This window comes from Bubalus bubalis, chromosome 4 (genome assembly GCF_019923935.1).
Source record: "Bubalus bubalis isolate 160015118507 breed Murrah chromosome 4, NDDB_SH_1, whole genome shotgun sequence".
Taxonomy (NCBI): Eukaryota; Metazoa; Chordata; class Mammalia; order Artiodactyla; family Bovidae; genus Bubalus; species Bubalus bubalis.
Genome location: NC_059160.1, coordinates 113493770 through 113513647, shown reverse-complemented (window position 1 = coordinate 113513647; position 19878 = coordinate 113493770). Strand labels below are relative to the sequence as shown.

At 41.6% G+C, this 19878-nt stretch overlaps 1 protein-coding gene across 3 annotated transcripts in view; it reads right to left on the bottom strand.

The window, feature by feature from the left end:
* Nucleotides 1–959, bottom strand: part of E2F7 (E2F transcription factor 7) — a 41489-nt gene extending 40530 nt beyond the window's left edge. For 2 of the 3 annotated variants that reach the window (XM_025284419.3, XM_006073213.4), the window contains exon 1: nucleotides 687–958. The gene's annotated coding sequence lies outside the window, so the exon portion shown is untranslated. Of the gene's footprint in view, nucleotides 1–686 lie in introns of all 3 variants that reach the window. The other variant, XM_006073214.4, reaches the window with a different exon arrangement.
* Nucleotides 960–19878: the final 18919 nt, after the last annotated feature.

Genomic DNA, 19878 nt, shown 5'->3' with positions numbered 1-19878 from the left:
AACATACAGTTACATTAGAAAATGACTTTACAGTTGGATATTCTTTCCGTGAACAGAAATATCTATTACTTGCTCATGAACATGAACTTCCCCTCCCTAAACTCATCCTGGGAATTTCCAGGGTCGTGGCTACCCCAAGTCTGTAAAACGCACATGAATTAACACAAACACTTAAAGTTGTGCTTAGCAATGACTGAAATTGGGAAGAAAAAAAAAACAACGATAAAAATAGTCATTTTTAATGAAAAGTAACAAGACAAAATGAAGTTTCAAGTCAAGAGGGTGTAGGGGAAATCTGTCAGAAAGTACAGGGTCTCCTAGGTCAGTTAATTTTGGCGCAAAGAACTGGGAGGAATTCGGCTTTGACGGGGGTTTGAATGGGGGGAAGGAAACCTGATCGCTAGACCAAACCCACTCAGTGCCTAGCGCAGTCCCTTCCCAGGCCTCCGAGCAGACCCCAAAGATAAACTTGCAACGAAACCCCCAGCTCGTGAGGTAGGGCAGGTCCTCTTTTACCGCCCGACCGGAGGGTGAGCTGGAGCCCAGACACCCCACGCTCGCCTGGTCCAGAGGCAGCGATGCCTCGATTCCCCGCCAGTCGGGGAGGGGAGGGGTGGCAGACTGGTAGCCGGAGCCGGAGGGCCCCCTTTCCCCCCAATTCCCGCCTCCCTGCCAGCGCTACTTACTCCCACTCTGCGAAGGAGCCTTCCTGCCTCTCCCGGGACCTCCGCAGCCCCACAGTGGAGCGGGATCAGCTGGGGGACTCGATCAGCAACCGGACGGCGACATCGGGCGGGGAAAGCTAGGCGAGCAGCTCCCCGCTCCGAGCACCCTTCGCTAGCGGGGACCCCGTGGCCTCCGCGGAGCGCCAGCGTCCCAGCCCGCCCAGCGCGACTCCGGCTCCGGACCGCGGTCCCGGCTAAAACACCTCCTCTGGCGCCTAGAGACCGAATTCGAGCATCCGCCAATCAGCGGCGGCCGGCGGGCCGGCCCCGGCCAATCGCGCGGCGGCACGGCCCGGGCTCGCCGCCCTCCGCGTCTTGGCGCTCCTGGGCGCGCGTTTCGGCCTCACCCGCCCAATTGTGGCCGCATCGCCCCCTCCCCTTCCGGGTACCTGGAAACCTCGGGCCCGGGAGCTGATTTCTCCCGGGCACGCGCGCCCGGGAGGCCGCGGGAAGCGAGGGCGGGGTCGGCGTGGGGCGGCGGGGGGAGGAGGAGGAACGTTCTTTTGTTGTGCGCAAAATACCCGCCCGTCCCTCGGCTGGCCGCGCGGGCAGACCGCGGGCACAGCCTGGGGACGAGGGAGCAGATGGAGTTTGGGAAAACGATACACACACTCTGGATGCTGCTGCCGCCGCCACCCCCTCCCCCGGCAACCTGCGTGGCCGCGATTGTCCAGGCTTGTTGAGGCCGACTTCTAACGCGAACGCTGGAGTGACACGTGAACCATGGTTACCACGCTCTGCTGCGGCGAGCAGATGGCACGCCAGTTAGCCCTGGAAACTCGACTGCCAGCAGGACCAGCTGCTTTTTCTTTCTCCTTTGCAAGTCCAGGAAAGTTTATTGGTGTTGTTCCCTTTTCAGAATATCGCCAATAATTAGCCTTATTAAATAACTCACTAGTATTCTGGGAAACAATCGAGGAAATTTCCTCAACATTGCTGATTTGTATGAAATATTTCACTTCCTTCAACCTTAGTTTCTTAAAATACGAATGTTGATAGAGCCGTGTGTGTGTGTGTGTGTGTGTGTGTTTGTATGTGTGTGGGTGTGTGTGTGTATTAATAGGCGTGACTGTTAAGAGCAGCTTTAAATTTACAGAAACATTGAGAAGATAGTACAGGGAATTCCCATACGGGGGGCACCCGGTTTCATCTATTGGTTAACATCTTAAAATTTGTATAGCACGTTTGTTAAGTTAATGAACCAATATTGCTATATTATTCTTAACTAAAGCAGTCGTTCAGTTTTCCATAATTTTTATCCAATGTCCTTTTTTTCTGTTCCAGGATACAGCGTTACATTTAGTCTTCATGTCTCCATAGGTGCCTCCTGGCTTTGACAATTTCTCATACTTTTCTCATTTTAGATGATCTTGACAGTGTTGAGGGTTACTGTCATTTTGTAGAACGGTCCACTGTTGGAAATTTGCCAGGCTTTAAACCATGTCTACAGACATTTTTCCTACAAACAATATACTTTCTAGCACAGATATCATTCTCATTATTATCCTTTCTGTACCAAGTATATATATGTATGTGTGTGTGTGTATATATATATATATATATATATACACACATATATATATTGCTGTTCAGTTGCTCAGTTGTGTCCGACTCTTTGCAACCTCATCGACTGTAGCCTTCCAGGCTCCTCTGTCCATGGTTTTTTTTTTCCCAGGCAAGAATACTGGAGCCGGTTGCCATTTCCTACTCCAGGGGATCTTTCCAACTCGGGGATAGAACCCATCTCTCCTGGAAGTCTCCTGCATTGTGGGTGGATTCTTTACCACTGAGAACTGGAAGCCGCGTATATGTGTGTATGTATATATATTTTAAACAAACTGTCTGCAGAGTTCAGAATGCTCAGTCAGTGCTTACCTTTGTACACCAGGGGGCCATCCTTGGTGGTCCAGAGGCTAAGACTTCACCTTTCAGTGCGGACGGTGTGAGTTGGATCTCTTCCCTGGTTGGGGAGCTAAGATCCCACATGCATTGTCCTTGAAAAACCAAAACAGAAGTGTTATAGTAACAAATTCAATAAAGACTTTAAAAACGGTCCACATTAAAAAACAAATCTTAAAAAAAAGATTGCTGGTAAATACAGCGTGAAAATCACTGCTAGATCGTACATTAAAAAGACAAAAAAAATGCATGGGAAACATTAAACATAAAGGAAAATAATAAAGTAATAAACATTTGACACTTTTATGATAGAAATGGTATTTTAAACTGAAGTCTGTCTTGTAGGTAGAAGCATAAGGACAAATACAAAGAATAAAATTGCAGTTTATTAAATCTTGCCATTGTAGTGGAAGCAGAAAGTTAGATGAATAAATGTTGTTTTACAACTATATTAGTTTCCTGTGGCTATTGTAACTAATTACTGCACCCTGGGTGGTAAACCAGAGATTTATTTTCTCACAATTCTGGAGGCCAGAATTCTGAAATCTAGTTGTTGACAGGGCCACACTCCCTCTGATACTATAGTGGAGAATCTCTTCCTCCCCTCTTCCAGTTTCTGGTGGCCGTAAGCAATCCTGACTAACGTATGGCTTTCTTGCTCAGATCTCTGCCTCAGTGGTCACAGTGCCTCCTCCTTGTCCGTCTTTAATCTCTCCTATGTGCCCCTTATAAGGATACTTGTCATTGGATTTAGGTCCTATCTGTATCATCTGGAATGACTTCATCTCAAGAGCCTTACTTATGTTTGCAAAGACCTTTCCAAATAAGGCAACATTCACGGATTGCAGGGATTAGTGGTGTAGCGTTAAAAAATGACTGCAGTGCAGGAGATGCAAGAGACATGGGTTCAATTCTTGGGTTGGGAAGATCCCCTGGAGGAGGAAATGGCAACCCACTCCAGTATTCTTGCCTGAGAAATCCCGTGGACAGAGGACCCTGGCAGGCTACAGTCCATGGGGTCGCAAAGAGTTGGACACCACTAAGCATGCATGAGGAGAAGGCAATGGCACCCCACTCCAGCACTCTTGCCTGGAAAATCCCCTGGGTGGAGGAGCCTGGTGGGCTGCAGTCCATGGGGTCGCTAGGAGTCGGACACGACTGAGCGACTTCACTTTGACTTTTCACTTTCATGCATTGGAGGAGGAAATGGCAACCCACTCCAGTGTTCTTGCCTGGAGAATCCCAGGGTCGGGGGAGCCTGGTGGGCTGCCGTTTATGGGGTCACACAGAGTCGGACACGACTGAAGTGACTTAGCAGCAAGCATGCATGCATGCCTTTTTTGGGGGGACCCCCATTCAGCCTTCCAGATCACCATTCCAATGGTTATAGTTTATTCATTTCTCTGCTATTTCAAAATAATATTGTATTGTCTCTGAAGTTAGGCAGCTTTATGTTGTAGACCTTCTCATAGCATTTTCCGAGTATTTTATCCACCTATTTCAATTAAAGTGAAAAGTGAAAGTGAAAGTGAAATCGCTCAGTCCTGTCCAACTCTTTGCAACCCCGTGGACTGTGTAGCCTACTAGGCTCCTCCCTCCATGGGATTCTCCAGGCAAGAGTACTGGAGTGGGGTGCCATTTCCTTCTCCAGGGATCTTCCCGACCCAGGGATCGAGCCCGGGTCTCCCACATTCCAGGCAGACGCTTTAACCTCTGAGCCACCAGGGATGTAATCTCTATTCAAAACATGAAAAACTCAGTATGTGGCTTCAAACACTTGTAATTTCATTAATTGCTTAAACAAGAGTGATTTAGAGGAAAACTAGAAAATGAATGTTTGATGAGCAACTTCAGAGACAGTTTTCCAACACATTTATTTATATTGATGTTTTCACTTCCCAGAATTCATAAGTAATCTGCCACTCAGTTACTCAGCTGAAGCTGATAGTGGCTGGGCGCTCAGGCAGGGCATCGAGAATATGTGACTTCTCCATGGGGCTTGATCTTCCTCACAGCATGGCGATTCAAGCTGGCTAGACTTACGTGGTGGCTTGGGGCTCCACAATGCCTCTCCCAGCTGACAAAGTGGAAACTGTGCTCTGTGCACTTTCGTGGCCACAGGCTTCGGGGTCCTGTATTGTGTTAAGCCCGTGGTTCTCAATCCTGTCTGTGCTTTAAAATCACCTGGAGAGATTTTTTGAAAAAGAACTTATAGCTTTTTCCAGGCCCTCACTTTCAGTCTGTATGTGTCCCTAGGTTTGAGGTCAGTCTCTTGTCAGACTTTTGGACTCAGTGTGAGAAAGAGAAGGTGGTATGATTTGAGAGAATAGCATTGAAACATACATACATATTACCATATGTAAAATAAGATGTCCAGTGAGAGTTTGATGTGTGAAGCAGGGCACCCAAAACTGATGCTCTGGGACAACCTAGAGGGATAGGGTGGGGAGGGAGGTGGGAGGGAATTCAGGATGGGGGGGACACTGTATACCTGTGGCCGATTCATGTTGATGTATGGCAAAAACCATTACAATATTGTAGTTATCCTCCAATCAAAGCAAAACAAAACAAAAACCTATATCTGAACCACACACTCAAGAGATTTCTAGTTTACTTGATCTGGAATTGGACCTGGGTATTACATGTTTTTTCAGTTCCTAGTGTCGTGTTCTTTGTATATGCTAATTGTATGGTTATTCATTGACTCCTTTGGATGCTTCTGACGCAGTGATTTCAGAAATGGATCCTCAGGCTCCATCAGTGAAGGCAGAAAGAAATCACATATTCTTGATGCCCTAGTTGAGTTCCCAGCCACTGTTAGCTTCAACTGAGTAACTGAGTGACTGACAGATTATTTATAAATTCTGGGACTTGAAAGCATCAGTATAAATAAGTGTGTTGGAGTACTGTCTCTGAAGAGTATGGCTATGTCATCACTGGTTTTCAGAAGGAGTTGAGGTTGTAAATGAGAAATCTGATGAGCGGGTGGAAATTAACAGACGAATGAGCAGCAGGGGCTGTGATTGGAAGATAACACAGCAGATGACTGACATTCTTCCATATATAAGACATACTGCGTGGTTTCTCAAACTTGCAGATGGTCTTTTGCCTTTTTGGGGTTCCCAATCTCAATTGGTCACACTTTGCAGGGAAAATATACTGTGGTGAGAGACAATACCTGTCATTTAGTATGAATTGTCCAGTTAATATATCAGCTTCCTCTGATATTTTCCTTTCCTTCCACTACTGCAAGCACGGTCATCTTGTTGTAACACCCGTTTGCAAACGTTCAGTCACAGAAGGGAATTAAAAACTGATTTTTCACCACATGGATAACAGAGGGACCTTGACTTCACATCCTGGCAATTCTGAGGTGTCTGAGTGGATCGGTTTAATGGTTCTTCTTAAACTGAGGGCTACCATTTAAAATGTGCTTTGTCTTTAGATATTCCTGGGTCTGGGAATGTGTTACATTTGCTTCTCGAACTGCTTGTGGTTCAGAGAAGGCAGAAAACTTACTCTTGGCTGACCATAAGCAATGTCAGAAGGAGAATCAGTTCATGATTGGTTCCTGCTCATGGCCTTAGTAGCAATTTTTAAAAAAAGATCATATTAATACCAAAGGGCAATTATGGCTGCCATCTCACAACATCCAGATGTCCAGCTATCTAAAGAGAGGTGCCTAAACCGTACTTACATGTTCCACAGGGAACAGAGGAAATTAATTTTTTGTCTTTACAGAGTCCTTGTCATCTTTGGCACTATTGAGCAAAGTCAGTTTGCTTAAGGATTGTGTGACTTGCATCCTCATGCAATTAAAATTTAACACATTTTGTGTGCGTGTGTGTTTGTTTGCACTTGTGTATGTTTTAGGCAAGGATTGTGCATGGGTTGTGCTATAACAAACATTTCAGCCCACAACATATAGGGTGGGTTTTGAGCTGAGCTGGGTGAGTCTGGGAATACTGTGGTACTGGAGAGTGTACAGTAGGTCACCTCTTTATGCAATGCTACTTTTATGCTCCAGGTTTGGGTGTGGTTATTTGGGGGGAACCACAGTGTGTGCGGGGTAAGAGTAGGGATTGACCACTAGCCTGGAAACCAGATTCTGAATGAAATGGGGGTAGGTGTCCTGTTAATCTCCAGAGCCTTAGCTAGAAGGGAAAGAACACACTTTGAGTTGTGGAGGGGCATAGGTTCCAGATTACGCTTGGCCATGAAACAAACGATATTGCCTACCTAGCCTTAATTTTCTCTTTAAAATTGTCAGTCTGATTTGGAGGGTCTTTGAGAATCGTCCATTCCTGTCATTCTAGGTATTTATTGGATGCTGAGGATATTCTCCTAAAACTGTTGCCACTGACACCTAATCTCTTAGTGTGGATATGTAAGAATGTTTGCTGAAGTCACTGTTTAGTTTCCATATTTGGTGATACTGGGCACATTTCTCTACTCGTTATATTACATTATGTACATATATACATTAATAATGAGAATGTTAAAAAATATCAGGCCAAGGACTGATGTTCGTTGTCATTTTTCTAAGGTTAAATTGGCTGAATGTAAGGTTGTGATTCATGGGGTTGCAAAGAGTCAGACACGACTGAGCGACTGAACTGAACTGAACTGAACTTTATATACAAGTTAAAATAAGATTATTTTATATAAGTTTATTTCTATAAATATATTTTATAATTTATATTTATAATATACTTTATAAATTATACTTATAAAATTGCATAATTTAATAAATATATAATATAGAATATAATAAATATATTATGCTCCCTAATAGCATAATTTTAATAGTACTTTTTCATTAATAATACTCTGTAGGACCAAATGAAAATGTTTTCATTATGAAGTGGAAAGAAGAGTTTGGGATGAGGGGCTCAGGAACTGGAAACTTGAAATACTTAAAATATCAGCTTTCCCTAACCTAACCACCTCATCCTATGCAGGAACCTTCAGCCTTAGAACAAACTTGAGAAGCAGATTATTGAGCCTAAGTGGAGGTACATTAGCCCATGACTCCAGTTAACAACTGGGGGAAGTGTGGGTATACAAATATTAAGATTTTGTCTACAAGAAATCCCTCTTGAAATGCAAACTGTTCCTGGAAAGAGTAATCACTTAACTAACATCACTTGTGTATCATGTTAAGACATTTATCCTCAGATCATACCTGAGGGTAAAAATCATGTTAACCTTAAAGTACAAAATGTTGTTTCTTTATAATACCTTCTATAAAACACTGAACCTTCTAGCCTTGTTCAGAGACTCACTTTTGCCTCCCCATTGAATTCGGGGTGCCTCGTCACACATACTCTCAAGTCCTTCCCACCTCCCTGACACCCAGGGCCTCTACTGCCATATGTTGATTTCTTTCTGCCCCCCCTGGGATTGTGTGATGCCAGATATCTCCATGTAGCTTGGCTACTCCGGCTAATGAAGCTGTTGGTACCCATGAAGTCAAGGATGCTCTGTGATGCCACCATGTCCTCTGTCAAAGGCGCCAGCTACTGCTGCTGCCACCAGCAAGTAAAACCAGATATGGATCTTTTAGAGGGACAGATATGAGTGGAATCAGGTAAGAGTGGGGACAGGAGTTATCCCTTCCTCCAAGGAAGAAAGCTTGAATGGAGGTGACTCTACATTCCTAACGGGGTAGGAAGAGGAAGAGCCTCCTGATGAAGGGAGAAGGATTCAGAAAGGAGTGTGAGAAAACAGAGGCTTGTATGACCAACTTCATAGAATTATTCGGGATCCCTGGATTATTATTCTTGTCAAAGATTTAAAATATATGAATAAAATCTGTAGTGGGTAAAATCTCTAGAAAGAGCATGCCTATCAAATAAACAGCTGTTTCTGTGATGGTAGAACAGACTTTTGTTTTGTTCTTATATTTGGCTGCACCCTATTAGAGAATGATACCATCTAGCACAGGAACCCATAAGGTCCTGCAAATTAGCACATATTCTTTTGGTCTACATTTTGATGATGCCATAATTACCTTAATTAAGTTCTCTTTCTCTCCTCTCTACATGTTGTCTGTTATAAAATTCCCATCAAAAGCGGTTGTGTTTTGAGCAAAGGAATGCTAAATCATTGTTTCTTTTGTTTAATGTCATTTTTTAAAGTTGTAGGTCCTTATTTGTAAGAAAGCATAGTTTTCTTTATTTTATCTTACACTTTATGTAGTTTAAGTAAAATGAGAATGTTTTCTTATTCATCATGTGTTTTTTTTTTTTTTTTGAAATAATGTCTAATGTTTTGTTGCATTTATTTCTCTCCTGATGGACATGCGGAGAAGGCAATGGCACCCCACTCCAGTACTCTTGCCTGGAAAATCCCATGGACGGAGGGCCTGGTGGGCTGTAGTCCATGAGGTCGCTACGAGTCGGACACGACTGAGCGACTTCACTCACTCACTGGTGGACATGAGTTTGAGCAAACTCTGAGAGGTGGTAAAGGACAGGGAAGCTTGGTGTGCTGTAGTCCATGGGGTCACAGAGAGTCAGACACGACTTAGCGACTGAACAGTAACGGAGACCTTACACTTGTTTAGTAAACTGGTCTCTTGATTATAATCCTGCCTATCCTTTTGACTCAAGGGAGACTCCTACCTGTTTCCAATACCCAGTTTACTGGATTTCTTACTGTTTAAATGTTCCCATGTGGCCACTTCTATTATTTTCTCAAGCTTGTGAAATTTACTACAGAATTTTTTTTCCATTTTACCGATTTCTTGTCTCATGGTTAAACGTTTTATTGATGTTTGCAATTACAGTAACACAATATCCAGTATCCTCAGGGCAATTTGTGTTTGCTCTTTCCCTGAATCTTTTCTAATCTTGTGATTTTTTTTTAAATTACAAATTTCAAGAAATTTCTGCCTTAGTGTCAACCTAAACCAGGTGAAGTTGCTAACTGAAGAACAATACAGCTATGTAAAAGGATTACCTTTTTTCCAGTGACACTTCTAAAGGAGTAAAAAATGACAAACTCAAATGAGGCATAACTGAGAACATATTATAGAGAGAGGAAAGCAGAGAATATTGCTGGTGAGGAAGACCACATGTATAATGATGGAAATTATATAGGTTTTAAAAGGAAAAGATATGGATTAAAATGTGTACGATAGTAATAAAAATTAATTTTTCTCTCATCATTAGAAGTAAGAGAGGGTAATAACCCTCCATACAGTCTGTGAGTAAAGCTTCACTGAATTTCATGGCTATAAGACTGATGTCTTGATAGTTTTCCTGTTTCAAGTAGCTTGCCATGTTTGTTTGTCTCATAACAATCATAGCTGGCTGTTGGAAAGAACCCCAAGCAATCTTGTCTCTCAGGTTGATGACAGTTTCATAGTTTATATTAATGATGGTGCTGAGGGTGAATATATTTTAATAGCTTTAAATCTCAATGAAAAGTTTTTAATGGGCTGAGTAGCTCAGAAAGCATTCCTAAGACCTCCGGTTAGTTTTGTTGATTTTTTACACATCAATTATTAATACCTGTAATGAAACAATAATGTGGTTATGCATTGGAAGAGCCCTTTTCACTACAGAGGACACCAAGTACTTTATGAGCTGCCAAGAGCCAATTTCTGCTCTCCATGCATATATAGTTTTCTGGCATGAGCCAGCCGGAAGCATAAATATCATTTATGCCTCAATTTCAGACAAGGAGCCTTTGGCATTACCTTAAACACATACTCAGAATCCAAACACTGCTTCCCACCTCCGCTACCACTTTCTGATTCCTAACCATCTTCACCTCCTCCCTCGATCATTTTAATGGATCTCTCTATTTGTTGTCCCTCTGGACTTTGTTCCTAAGCACCCGCTACAGTGATCCAGGCTGAAATGTCAGGGCATGCCTTCCTCATTGACTCTGAACATGTCAGTGGCTCCCCAACGCATTCAGGGTAAAAGCCAAAGTCCTTACAATGGCCGACAAGGTCCTGAGGATCTGGCCTCTCTTTATGGCTCTGATCTTATCACCTTCAGCTCTTCCCCTTATTGCTTGTGTTTGGCCACACTTTTCTCCTGGTTGATCCCTGGACACACTTCTTGTGTTGCCCAAGGGCTGTGCATTGACTGCTCCTTCTGCCTGGAATGCTCTTTGCCCAGAATGCTGCTTACCTCTCTCCTTCACTTCTATCAGGAGCATGTTAATTAGGGTTCTGTTTGCAACTATAGCAAAGAAACCTTCAATTTACAGTGCCTTTACCAAAGCACAAGTCTATCTCCCATTCCTGAAACAGCTGAAAATGGTGCCTGGTGGCAGGAGACTTTCCTGTAAGTGGCAACTCTGGGGCGTAGGCTCCTTCCCTGTGTCTCTTTGGCCGGGCCCCTGAGGCCTCTGTTTCTCCATAGTGGAAGGAAAATCAGACAGTGGACATGGTAAACATCACTGGTACTCAGCTTCTCTTGAGAGAAAAGTTAGTGACAGGGCCACACGGGATTCAAGGCGAGCTGTGATGATAATCACTGGCTCTGTAGCATGTCCCAGCAAGAATCTAACACAGTGAACATGGAGTAAGGACTCTTGGGGCAGCTAGATGTTTCTGCCACAGACCACCCTCCAGCCACCAAAGGTGGCTTACTGGATAAAGAATCTAACTGCAGTGCAGAAGACCTAGGAGTCATGGATTCAATCCCCAGGTCAGGGAGATCGGCTGGAGGAGGGCATGGCAACCCGCTCCAGTATTCTTGCCTGGAGAATCCCATGCATGGATAAAGGAGTCTGGCAGGCTGCAGTCCATAGGATTGCAAAGAATTGGATGCAACTGAGCACACAGGCATGTACATGTAGGCTCAAAAATGCATTTTTGAAATGAATTTTACCCATTTATAATCGCAATAATCACATCTTGGATAAACTTGCTTGGCTATGATACTGCCACTACACAAAGCTAAAATGCATATGTGGTGTAAGAAAGTGAAAGAAAGTGAAGTCACTCAGTCGTGTCCGACTCTTTGTGACCCCGTGGACAGTAGCCTACCAGGATCCTCTGTCCATGGGATTCTCCAGGCAAGAATACTGGAGTGGGTTGCCATTCCCTTCTCCAGGGGATCTTCCTGAACCAGGAATCGAACTTAGGTCTCCCTCATTGCAGGCAGATGCTTTACCCTCTGAGCTACCAGGGAAAGGAATAATATGTATATTAGTGTAGCTACTAGAAAATTTAAATTAACATATATGTCTCATTGTATTTCTCTTGGACAGCCCTGTTCTAAAGCTTTAGAATCTTGTGTATCAGTTGGCAGGGAGGGAAAGAGACAGTGGAGGAGCCACTTCAGATTCATAAAATCTCAGCTTAGAGGTAAGAGAAAGCTCATCTCCTCAAATTCCATTGATGAGAATTAGTTATATGGCTGTGTCCGGTTGTGAGAGGACCTGGAAAATGTCATCCTGGCTCGGAGGTCACCTCGTACAACAATTCTACTCTAATACAGAGAATGCAAATGCTTGTGGACAGCCAGCCCTCTGTGACACAGGGTCTTTGCTCAGACATCACCTCCTTGATGAAGTCTTCCCTGACCACGACAACCACCTACATGCCACCCCCAGCATTCCCTATCTTTCTTCCCTGTTTTATTTTTCTCTGGAACATTCCACATATTGACATGTCATATATTTTGTTTCTTTTTCATTTTCTTCCTTTCTCACAATGTGTCAACTTCCTGAAATAATTAAAAAACTTTGATGTGGCAAAATACACACAACATAAAAATTATTATCTTAACCATTTTAAGTAAACCCATTCAGTGGTTATTAAGAACATTCATATTTTTATGCTACCATTGCCACCACCTGTATCCAGAACTCTAAATCTTGCAAAACTGAAATTCTATACCCATCAAACGATAGCTTCCCATTCCCCTCTTCTTTTGTCTCTTAGCAACCACTGTTCTACTTTCTGTCTCTATGATTTTGACTACTGTAAGTATCTCATATAAGTGGAATCATACAACATTTGTCTTTTTGTGATTGGCATATTTTATGGAGCATAATGTCCTTAAGGTTCATCCATATTGAGGCATGTGTCAGAATTTTCTATGTTTTTAAGGCTAAATAATATTCCAATACATGCATATATCACATTTTTCTTATTCAGTTATCTATGGTCTGAATGACTTTTAATTTTCAGTTCAGTTCACTTCAGTTGCTCAGTCGCCTTCGACTCTTTGTGACCCCATGAATTGCAGCACGCCAGGCCTCCCTGTGCATCACCAACTCCCAGAGTTCACCCAAACTCATGTCCATCAAGCCAGTGATGCCATCCAGCCATCTCATCCTCTGTCGTCCCCTTCTACTCCTGCCCCCAATCCCTCCCAGCATCAGAGTCTTTTCCAATGAGTCAACTCTTCGCATGAGGTGGTCAAAGTATTGGAGTTTCAGCTTTAGCATCATTCCTTCCAAAGAAATCCCAGGGCTGATCTCCTTCAGAAGGGACTGGTTGGATCTCCTTGCAGTCCAAGGGACTCTCAAGAGTCTTCTCCAACACCACAGTTCAAAAGCATCAATTCTTCGGCACTCAGCTTTCTTCACAGTCCAACTCTCACATCCATACATGACTACTGGAAAAACCATAGCCTTGACTAGACAGACCTTTGTTGGCAAAGTAATGTCTTTGCTTTTGAATATGCTATCTAGGTTGGTCATAACTTTCCTTCCAAGGAGTAAGTGTCTTTTAATTTCATGGCTACAATCACCATCTGCAGTGATTTTGGAGCCCAGAAAAATAAAGTCTGACACTGTTTCCAGTGTTTCCCCATCTATTTCCCATGAAGTGATGGGATCAGATGCTTTTGACTAAGCATCATAAACTAAGATGATCATAAACTAAGATCTTAGTTTTCTGAATGTTGAGCTTTAAGCCAACTTTTTCACTCTCCTCTTTCACTTTCATCAAGAGGCTTTTGAGTTCCTCTTCACTTTCTTCCATAAGGGTGGTGTCATCTGCATATCTGAGGTTATTGATATTTCTCCTGGCAATCTTGATTCCAGCTTGTGCTTCTTCCAGCCCAGCATTTTAATTTTAGCTATTGTGAATAATGCTTCTATGACTATTAATATACATATATCCCCGAGGTCCTAAATAATGCATGGAGATGCTGATTTTGTACATTTGAATATGTACCCAAAAGTGGAATTGCTTTATTATATAGTTCTATTTTGAACTTTTTTAAAATTAAAAAAAATATTTTTTACATTCCTTTTTTTAAAAAAATTTATTTTAATTGGAGGCTACTTACTTTACAATATTGTATTGGTTTTGCCACATATCAACGTGAATCCGCCACGGGTGTACATGTGTTCCCCATCCTGAACCCCCCTCCCTCTTCCCTCCCTGTACCCTCCCTCTGGGTCATCCCAGTGCACCAGCCCCAAGCATCCTGTATCCTGCATCGAACCTGGACTGGCGATTTTTTTCGTATATGATATTATACATGTTTCAATGCCATTCTCCCAAATCATCCCACCCTCTCCCTCTCCCACAGAGTCCAAAAGACTATTCTATATATCTGTGTCTCTTTTGCTGTCTCTCATACAGGGTTATCATTACCATCTTTCTGAATTCCATATATATGCGTTAGTATACTGTATTGGTGTTTTTCTTTCTGGCTTACTTCACTCTGTATAATCGGCTCCAGTTTCATCCACCTCATTAGAACTGATTCATATGTATTCTTTTTAATGGCTGAGTAATACTCCATTGTGTATATGTACCACAGCTTTCTTATCCATTCATCTGCTGATGGACATCTAGGTGGCTTCCATGTCCTGGCTATTATAAACAGTGCTGTGATGAACATTGGGGTACACGTGTCTCTTTCCCTTCTGGTTTCCTCGGTGTGTATGCCCAGCAGTGGGATTGCTGGATCATAAGGCAGTTCTATTTCCAGTTTTTTAAGGAATCTCCACACTGTTCTCCATAGTGGCTATACTAGTTTGCATTCCCACCAACAGTGTAAGAGGCTTCCCTTTTCTCCACACCCTCTCCAGCATTTATTGCTTGTAGACTTTTGGTTCACAGCCATTCTGACTGGCAATAAAGGGTACCTCATTGTGGTTTTGATTTGCATTTCTCTGATAAAGAGTGATGTTGAGCATCTTTTCATGTGTTTGTTAGCCATCTGTATGTCTTCTTTGGAGAAATGTCTGTTTAGTTCTTTGGCCCATTTTTTGATTGGGTCGTTTATTTTTCTGGAATTGAGCTGTAGGAGTTGCTTGTATATTTTTGAGATTAATTCTTTGTCAATTGCTTCATTTGCTATTATTTTCTCCCATTCTGAAGGCTGTCTTTTCACCTTGCTTATAGTTTCCTTTGTTGTTCAGAAGCTTTTAATTTTAATTAGGTCCCATTTGTTTATTTTTGCTTTTATTTCCAATATTCTGTGAGGTGGGTCATAGAGGATCCTGCTGTGATGTATGTCAGAGAGTGTTTTTCCTATGTTCTCCTCTAGGAGTTTTATAGTTTCTGGTCTTACATTTAGATCTTTAATCCATTTTGAGTTTACTTTTGTGTTTGGTGTTAGAAAGTGTTCTAGTTTCATTCTTTTACAAGTAGTTGACCAGTTTTCCCAGCACCACTTGTTAAAGAGATTGTCTTTTCTCCGTTGTATATTCTTGCCTCCTTTGTCAAAGAGGAGGTGTCCATAGGTGCGTGGATTTATCCTGGGCTTTCTGTTTTGTCCCACTGATCTATATTTCTGTCTTTGTGCCAGTACCATACTGTCTTGATGACTGTGGCTTTGTAGTAGAGCCTGAAGTCAGGCAGGTTGATTCCTCCAGTTCCATTCTTCTTTCTCAAGATTGCTTTGGCTATTCGAGGTTTTTTGTATTTCCATACAAATTGTGACATTATTTGTTCTAGCTCTGTGAAAAATACCGTTGGTAGCTTGATAGGGATTGCATTGAATCTACAGAAGGCTTTGGGTAGTATACTTATTTTCACTATATTGATTCTGCCGATCCATGAACATGGTATATTTCTCCATCTATTAGTGTCCTCTGATTTATTTCACCAGTGTTTTATAGTTTTCTCTGTATAGGTCTTTAGTTTCTTTAGGTAGATATATTCCTAAGTATTTTATTCTTTTCGTTGCAATGGTGAATGGAATTGTTTCCTTAATTTCTCTTTCTATTTTCTCATTATTAGTGTATAGAAATGCAAGGGATTTCTGTGTGTTGATTTTATATCCTGCAACTTTACCATATTCATTGATTAGCTCTAGTAATTTTCTGGTGGCGTCTTTAGGGTTTTCTATGTAGAGGATCATGTCATCTGCAAACAGTGAGAGTTTTACTTCTTCTTTTCCAATTTGGATTCCTTTTATTTCTTTTTCTGCTCTGATTGCTGTGGCCAAAACTTCCAAAACTATGTTGAATAGTAGTGGTGAAAGTGGGCACCCTTGTCTTGTTCCTGACTTTAGGGGAAATCCTTTCAATTTTTCACCATTGAGGATAATGTTTGCTGTGGGTTTGTCATATATAGCTTTTATTATGTTGAGGTATGTTCCTTCTATTCCTGCTTTCTGGGGAGTTTTTATCATAAATGGAGGTTGAATTTTGTCAAAGGCTTTCTCTGCATCTATTGAGATAATCATATGGCTTTTATTTTTCAATTTGTTAATGTGGTGTATTACTTTGATTGATTTGCATATTGATATTGAAGAATCCTTGCATCCCTGGGATAAAGCCCACTTGGTCATGGTGTATGATCTTTTTAATGTGTTGTTGGATTCTGATTGCTAGAATTTTGTTAAGGAGTTTTGCATCTATGTTCATCAGTGATATTGTCCTGTAGTTTTCTTTTTTGTGGCATCTTTTTCAGGTTTCGGTATTAAGGTGATGGTGGCCTCATAGAATGAATTTGGAAGCTTACCTTCCTCTGCAATTTTCTGGAAGAGTTTGAGTAGGATAGGTGTTATTAGCTCTTCTCTAAATTTTTGGTAGAATTCAGCTGTGAAGCTGTCTGGACCTGGGCTTTTGTTTGCTGGAAGATTTCTGATTACAGTTTCAATTTCCGTGCTTGTGATGGGTCTGTTAAGATTTTCTATTTCTTCCTGGTTCAGTTTTGGAAAGTTGTACTTTTCTAAGAATTTGTCCATTTCTTCCAAGTTGTCCATTTTATTGGCATATAGTTGCTGATAGTAGTCTCTTATGATCCTTGGTATTTCTGTGTTGTCTGTTGTGATCTCTCCATTTTCATTTCTAATTTTATTGATTTGATTTTTCTCCCTTTGTTTCTTGATGAGTCTGGCTAATGGTTTGTCAGTTTTATTTATCCTTTCAAAGAACCAGCTTTTGGCTTTGTTGATTTTTGCTATGGTCTCTTTTGTTTCTTTTGCATTTATTTCTGCCCTAATTTTCAAGATTTCTTTCCTTCTACTAACCCTGGAGTTCTTCATTTCTTCCTTTTCTAGTTGCGTTAGGTGTAGAGTTAGGTTATTTATTTGACTTTTTTCTTGTTTCTTGAGGTATGCCTGTATTGCTATGAACTTTCCCCTTAGCAATGCTTTTACAGTGTCCCACATGTTTTGGGTTGTTGTGTTTTCATTTTCATTCGTTTCTATGCATATTTTGATTTCCTTTTTATTTTCTTCTGTGATTTGTTGGTTTTTCAGCAGCATGTTGTTCAGCCTTCATATGTTGGAATTTTTAATAGTTTTTCTCCTGTAATTGAGATCTAATATTACTGCATTGTGGTCAGAAAAGATGCTTGGAATGATTTCAATTTTTTGAATTTACCAAGGCTAGATTTATGGCTCAGGATGTGATCTATCCTGGAGAAGGTTCTGTGTGCACTTGAGAAAAAGGTGAAATTCTTTGTTTTGAGGTGAAATGTCCAATAGATATCAATTAGGTTTAACTGGTCTATTGTATCATTTAAAGTTTGTGTTTCCTTGTTAATTTTGTTTAGGTGATCTATCTATAAGTGTGAGTGGGGTATTAAAGTCTCCCACTATTGTGTTATTGTTAATTTCCCCTTTCATACTTGTTAGCATTTGTCTTACATATTGTGGTGCTCCTATGTTGGGTGCATATATATTTATAATTGTTATATCTTCTTCTTGGATTGATCCTTTGATCATTATGTAGTGTCCTTCTTTGTCTCTTTTCACAGCCTTTGTTTTAAAATCTATTTTATCTGATATGAGTATTGCTACTCTTGCTTCTTTTTGGCCTCTATTTGCATGGAATATCTTTTTCCAGCCCTTCACTTTCAGTCTGTATGTATTCCCTGTTTTAAGGTGGGTCTCTTGTAGACAACATATATAGGGGTCTTTTTTTTGTATCCATTCAGCTAGTCTTTGTCTTTTGGTTGGGGCATTCAACTCATTTATGTTTAAGGTAATTATTGATAAGTATGATCCCGTTGCCATTTACTTTATTGTTTTGGATTCGAGTTTATACACCGTTTTTGTGTTTCCTGTCTAGAGAATCTCCTTTAGCATTTGTTGGAGAGCTGGTTTGGTGGTGCTGATTTCTCAGCTTTTGCTTGTCTGTAAAGCTTTTGATTTCTCCTTCATATTGACAACCCACTCCAGTACTCTTGTCTGGAAAATCCCATGGATGGAGGAGCCTGGTAGGACACAGTCCGTGGGGTCGCTAAGAGTCGGACACGACTGAGCGACTTTATTTTCACTTTTCACTTTCATGCATTGGAGAAGGAAACGGCAACCCACTCCAGTGTTCTTGCCTGGAGAATCCCAGGGACGGGGGAGCCTGGTGGGCTGCCGTCTATGGGGTTGCACAGAGTTGGACACGACTGAAGTGACTTAGCAGTAGCAGTCATATTTGAATGAGATCCTTGTTGGGTACAGTAATCTGGGCTGTAGGTTATTTTCGTTCATCACTTTAAGTAGGTCTTGCCATTCCCTCCTGGCCTGAAGAGTTTCTATTGAAAGATCAGCTGTTATCCTTATGGGGATCACCTTGTATGTTATTTGTTGTTTTTCCCTTGCTGCTTTTAATATTTGTTCTTTGTGTTTGATCTTTGTTAATTTGATTAATATGTGTCTTGGGGTGTTTTGCCTTGGGTTTATCCTGTTTGGGACTCTCTGGGTTTCTTGGACTTGGGTGATTATTTCCTTCCCCATTTTAGGGACGTTTTCAACTATTATCTCCTCAAGTATTTTCTCATGGTCTTTCTTTTTGTCTTCTTCTTCTGGGACTCCTATGATCCGAATGTTGGGGCATTTAATATTGTCCTGGAGGTCTCTGAGATTGTCCTCATTTCTTTTGTTTTTCTTTTTTCCTCTCTGATTCATTTATTTCTACCATTCTATCTTCTACTTCACTAATCCTATCTTCTGCCTCCGTTATTCTACTATTTGTTGTCTCCAGAGTGTTTTTGATCTCATTTATTGCATTATTCATTATATATTGACTCTTTTTTATTTCTTCTAAGTCCTTGTTAAACCTTTCTTGCATATTCTCAATTCTTGTCTCCAGGCTATTTATCTGTGATTCCATTTTTATTTCAAGATTTTGGATCATTTTCACTATCATTATTTGGAATTCTTTATCAGGTAGATTCCCTATCTCTTCCTCTTTTCTTTGGTTTGGTAGGCATTTATCCTGTTCCTTTACCTGCTTGGGTATTCCTCTGTCTCTTCATCTTGTTTATATTGCTGAGTTTGGGGTGGCTTTTCTGTATTCTGGTAGTTTGTGGGGTTCTCTTTTTGTGGAGTTTCCTTGCTGTGGATGGGGTTGTATGGGTGGCTTGTCAAGGTTTCCTGGCTAGGGAAGCTTGTGTCGGTGTTCTGGTGGGTGGAGCTGTATTTCTTCTCTCTGGAGGGCAATGAAGTGTCCAGTAATGAGTTATGAGATGTCAATGGTTTTGGAGTAACTTTGGGCAGCCTGTATATTGAAGCTCAGGGCTGTGTTCCTGTGTTGCTGGAGAATTTGCATGGTATGTCTTGCTCTGGAACTTTTTGGCCCTTGGGTGGTGCTTGGTTTCAGTGTAGGTATGGAGGCATTTGATAGGCTCCTGTCGATTAATGTTCCCTGGAGTCAGGAGTTCTCTGGTGTTCTCAGGATTTGGACTTAAGCCTCCTGCTTCTGGTTTTCAGTCTTATTTTTACAGTAGTCTCAAGGCTTCTCCATCTATACAGCACCGTTGATAAAACATCTAGGTTAAAGATGAAAAGTTTTTCCACAGTGAGGGACACCCAGAGAGGTTCACAGAGTTATGTGGAGAAGAGAAGAGGGAGGAGGGAGTGACAGGTGACCA